Genomic DNA, 6,000 nt, shown 5'->3' with positions numbered 1-6,000 from the left:
AGCTCTTTGAGAATTTAAGTACCAATTAACTGTGTGTTTTCTGTATTCTTTTCAATATCCAGTATAATATGAAAATGTTATTATATTCTTAATGATCATTATTATTTTTACCATATTACACCTGCAATTGCACTTTAATTTTACAACAAAAATATAAATATAAAAGTATATGAATTTTGATCATTTTTCTATTACCCTGTCTAGACTCTAAAATTCTATTCTTAGGTTAATATACATCAAATATTTTGATTGAACAATGAATGAGATAGTTCCCCGACATTCTGTTCAGTGTTCCCCAAAGGACTATACAACTCACTTCTTATATTGTTACAGTGTCTTATACCAATCTTATACAGTGTCTTATACATATATTAACATTTTAAATAATCAATAAATGTTATTAAACCTGAGTAAAATATAAAGTTTTCTCCTTTATGATTTTATACCCTCCATTTGCAGTTTATTTATAGTCTTCTGATAAGTAGAGTCCCTTTGTTTATGAGAATCTGGACAGCAGTGGCTCCAAAAGCACCTTTAGACCTAAATATAAGGTTATCGATACCTCTTTTGGCTTGGTTTCTTTGATACCAAAGACTTGGACAAGGATTTGAGTAGGGATAACTTACTTGGGAAATTATTTAAGGTAGAAAATGTGAGAAACTAGGAAGAGTGTGACAGAGAAGAAGCAAATCAATCATAGACATACATTATTTATTTTATTGTAATGGGAAAACAATGGGGGCATGCTTCATTGGAATCTTCTGAATAGCTTCCCAACATTATCTCCATGAAGATCTGGAAGCTGACACATTTATCAATGGTTCCTATCTTCTATTTACTGGGAGTTGTCCTCAGAGGATATTAACTGCTTGTACTACTGGGCAGTGCTTAGGTTAGCCTTCACAAACTTATGTTTCAGAGAAGTCCTAAGATGAGAAATAAGAGTTGAGAAACTACTAGTGTGAAATAAGTGTAATTTCCCATGGTACTATTACCACAGGTATAGCCAAAGTCAAAGGTTGGGATGTGACATTACAGATGTTTGTGATGGTATCATTTTAGGATAATTACTGTATTTGAAATTTTTAAAGACCTCAAGAAATAAAGCTTTACTTATAAATCTATAAATAGAAAAGTTTTATTTTTTATTCATGTATTTTATGGCAAATGTGCAAAAAGCTACATCAATTGACTTAATATTTTATCGTCAGAGAAAAATTTAACTGAAAGAATTCTTTGCTAGACTTTTGGAGCAAAAGAAGCTTATAGTCAAAAAAGAGTGAGAAGTAAGAACTCATGCTGCAATGGGGATTTTCTGAAATGAATAGATACCTGAACATCTTTAAAGGTTTGCTAAAAAATCATTGACTTTCAGTCCTCTGATGATTAGGCAGGAATTTTAAACATTTTCCAAGAAACTATTATATCTGATTACATAATGGCTGTAAAGAGTGGATGGGGGTAAATAACATACAAATCCACAAGGACAGAGAATATGAGAGAGAAAACAATAGTCGAATAAGAAGAGTCAACACCTTTGAGGAAGATGGTTATTGAACTATGCAGTGGTAGCTGAACTAGACAGTGAACTTTGAGACAGAAAAAAACAAGACATTAGTTCACAAAGTCTTAAATACATGATAAGCTATGATACCATATGGAATCCTAGGAAGACCAAAACTTAGAATGGACAGGAGAAACTGTGTGTTGGGACATTTAGAGGCAAATGAATTAGAAGACAGCTTGATGAATTTTGTTTGGTACAGTTAAATGCTCAGATTTCTCTTCCTTAACTTATTCAGGGAATAAAATATCTTTTCGCTTCCCTTTCGGGAGACCATTGGTTTGAAAATAGGTATTTCAGTTAGGATTTACATTTTGCTGCATGCAAGATAAACTGACTAGGGTAGTTTAACTATATTTTCTAATTTAACAAGAGGACTGTATAGAATAATTTCTGATGTCGCTTCAGACTCTTAAGGAAATCAAGTAAAATGTCTTGGGGATTTTTATGGCCTTTTACTTATGACTGCAAAAATGGCTGCTAGAATTTTAACTAAGCCCAGATTTCTGGAAGAAAGAGAGAGATATCAGAGAATGATATATTTTGTTGATTAATGCTGTGTCATAGGGTCATGATCTAACCACAAGGAGTCAGGAAAACATTTGCTCTTATTTTAGGACTGTCTGTTGCCAATCTCCCATTGGGTTCTAATATTAAGGATAAAGGGGAAGAATATTGGCCTGATGTCTATCAATATCTGCCAGTTCCTCTTTGGTAGCCAAAATCCCTACATGCTGTCTTCCCAGGAAAAGAAGATAGTCACAACATACACAATGTCATCTCCAGTTTGTATCAAGATAAAATCACGATGAAGTTTGTTTCTCCCCATATGGACAACTGTCCTTCCTTATCATCTGCTTACCTGTAAAATAAAAGACAGTCTGTCTGCCTCTAATATGCCCAGATAAAATTGCAGAAGAGATATAAGGAAAAGACATACAATATTTATTCAGAAAAAAGGACCACCAAAAATACCTAAAAAGAGTAGTTTATAGTAATTCTCAAATTATTTTCGTAAGGAGTAGCATAGAATTTTTGCCCATTAACCAGACAATATGGCAACCCTGACTCTGACTGCTGAGGATTCATTCTTCCCCTGATACTTGAATGCTACAGCTGAGAAGTACAGTAGATGATGTCTTCCCCTTGGGGTGATCCTGTTTTCACAGACACATTACTACTGAAAGAAATGTGGGGACACTGGATTGTTTTAAGAATTTGTTTACTGTATCAGTTTTTAATTAATTTGAAGTGGGTTTCAATTTGTACAAAAATTAGTAGAACTCTAACTTATTTTCCATTGCTAATTGCCATGTGCTAATAAAGTCAATGATCTTGACTGCTGGAACTCTTGAATACTAATGATTCTCTAATTTTTTGTTTAACCTAAGAGCCTCATGTTTTACTCATGCTGCTTTAAAGTAACAGAAAAAAAAAAAAAAAAAAAGCTGCAACGGGACAGTAACACCCTTAAAATCAGCTTATTTTAATGTACAAAATTCCTTTTCCTGGGAAATAATACTTAAGGAAAAACCTTTGCGACAGTACTGGAGATTCAACTTAAATTTAAGTGGCAAAAATTTATGACTTGCCTAAATGTACAGGGAACCAAATGATGGGACACTGTCAGTCAATTTACGTTGAGAGGCTACGGAGTGAGAATATTCCTCTCAGCACTATTTCATTTTCTGTTTGCTAATTATAATTCAAGTTTTTCTTTTTAAATAGTGTATAGTGCAAATTTGCAATAGATAACAATCACATGCTAATATTCTACCTTTTTCTATCATTTTCCCCAGAAGTATTAGCACTGCCGTGCTATTAAGGCTACTTCCGTGATAAAATTGGTGAGGATTATGACTTCATTCTATGGTTATGCTAAAATGTATTTGGTTTTCCCAAATTATAAATGCATATTTATCATAAAAATATAAAATACTCGTGTCAAGAAGTTTTATTCAACTCTTTAATGAGATAACCAGTAAGATGTTAAAATTGGTTCGCATGAAAATTTGACTTGCAGAAATTTATGTTTTCTAGTGGAAATAATTTAATAGTATTATCATTAACAGGAATTATTTGCATTGCAATCAGTTTTTATAACTTCTATCGCTGCAGGGTTGTAAATAGCCTTGTCAATAGCCAGCACCCTATAGAATCAGATAATCCCCAGAGATCCTGCTAGACAATGCCCTCTATTTCCTGAAGAGAAAACCCTGGAATTTATTTTGCCCATGTGTTGGAATTAAAAAAAAAAAAAAAAAAAAATTCATAGTCTCTACCCATTTTCTAAGCCTAGTCCTTCAGTCCATCCCTTGAGTCTATGAGCAACCCAGTATCTGACTAATTTGTTATTTCTGTGAGTGGTTCTCAGATTAGTTTGCCAGTTAGTGCTTCTTGTTAACACCTGAAAACCCTAACTGGTTAAGACAACATTATTAACATTTTCAAAGCTCTCTATGATCATCACTATATTGTAAGTAATTCATGATAATAATTTATTATAAACAATTCTCACAAAAACACACAATAGCTTCCCAGGGGTAGAGAAAGCACATTTGAATACATCAAATTTGAAAATGGTAAATGAGACAGAAAATAAGGGAAAGCATTTATATCATCTGTTAATATATTGAAGTATTATATATATTTGCTTTATTTCTAGTAATGTTAATATTACATCATTAAATAAGGTGTTTTCATAAACCACACTTTTTTTCTAATGCATTGCTTATGCTAATTAATTTCACTTTAACCAAAAAACTGCAAGTATATTGTGAGATCATAGTCTATATTTTGCAGATGAGAAAACTGAGATTTAGGAAAGCAGAATATGAGCTAAAATTCCTCTGTTAGGAAGATACCACATAGAAATGTCTGTTTTCTCATTTAGTCAAAAGAATATTTAAAATTAGTTCTACAATGCCTTTAAGGGCTTGGGGACATAGCTTAGAATTACGTTTAAGTATTCAGTCTATGATATCAATACCTGGGCTTAAGATCTTACTAACTCTGTTATTTAGTACAAGTTATTTAACCTTTTTAAGCCTGAAAATCCTCATCAGTAAAATAGGAACAGTGATAGTTTCTAAATGAGAGGAATGTTTTGGAAGTTAAATAAGATGAATGCAAGGCTAAGTATCATGCATTTGTAAGCCCTCAAGAAATGATGACAACATCATTTTATAAAAGGTTATTTCTAGCCGACGATACTGCTTCAAAAATTTTTCTTCGTAACAATAGGATTTTTTTTCACCCACTCAATACCAATATTACTCTTCATTCTTTTCTCAGTTTATCGCTTCCTAACATGAGTAAAGAGGTTACTTAGGTTCTTTAGAGGTTATGAGGTTAAGATGCAAGAGGTCTGATCAGTTTTTCAGCGGCAATTTGATCACTCGCATCATAAAGAAACTCTTTTTATTATCACACTCTAGTTCCAATTACTTCGAATTACACAATAGATTACTGGGTGTGTCATTAGTGAGAACTCTATCTTCATTTTGAAATCATAAGAAATTGAGCTGAGGATGCAAAGAAGATTTGGGTATATGGCATAAAAACTTAAGAAACTTCATGTGAGTTACAATGAGCAGACTATCAGGTGATTTCTGTTATTACGACAGGGGATTCCAGGTATCCTGATTTCAGAGACAGGTCAAGGTAAGTCAGTAAGTAAAGTGATGAAATTTCAGAAGCCAGAGGTCAGTGATAATTTTGAGTTTTAAAGGATGCATGCATCTCGAGCTGTCTTTGTGCTTAATGACTAAGGTTGTTCCTGGTTCCACTGGCGGGAAAAATTACCACAACACTAGAGGAATGGTAAGGTCTACATTGGAGCCAAATCTCAGTGTATTATTCAATATCCACATCCTACAGCTTCCTCTAAAAGTCAGAATGTGCTGTTACTCTTTCAAATATAAATACATTATGATACGTGCATCTTTAAAAATAACAAAACACTCTGCAAAGTCATCTACTTTATTTTCCTATTTCCATAAGGTCCTAACACAAGCAAAGCAGACTGTTTCAACATTTTAATATGGTCACAGTTCTGGAAGGATGGAGGATGATTAGAGTCATCAAAATGTGGGGTGCTAAAATGTATTGCAGGGAAGTGACTACTATCAGGAAATCAGTGCTTTGATCAGCTGGCTTTGTAGAGGAAAGAATGGAATGAATGACACATCCCAGGTGGAAAAATGAAAGGCAGTCATAGGAGTTCTGTAAGATATCAGCAGCACCCAAAGACTTGCTTGATTCAAAAGACAAGGAGTTATGATGAAATATCCACTTATGATTTGATTGGCATCATAATATCAGTTTGCTTCAGGTATTTACTATTGTTCTGACTGTTACTGGAAGCTTCTGATTGTACTCTGGATATGTGCACCTTGTGAACATATGCAATTTTTAGCTAATAAATTTCCCCTCTC

This window comes from Rhinopithecus roxellana, chromosome 2 (assembly GCF_007565055.1).
Source record: "Rhinopithecus roxellana isolate Shanxi Qingling chromosome 2, ASM756505v1, whole genome shotgun sequence".
NCBI classification, from domain to species: Eukaryota; Metazoa; Chordata; class Mammalia; order Primates; family Cercopithecidae; genus Rhinopithecus; species Rhinopithecus roxellana.
Note: the sequence above shows the minus strand (reverse complement) of the source record.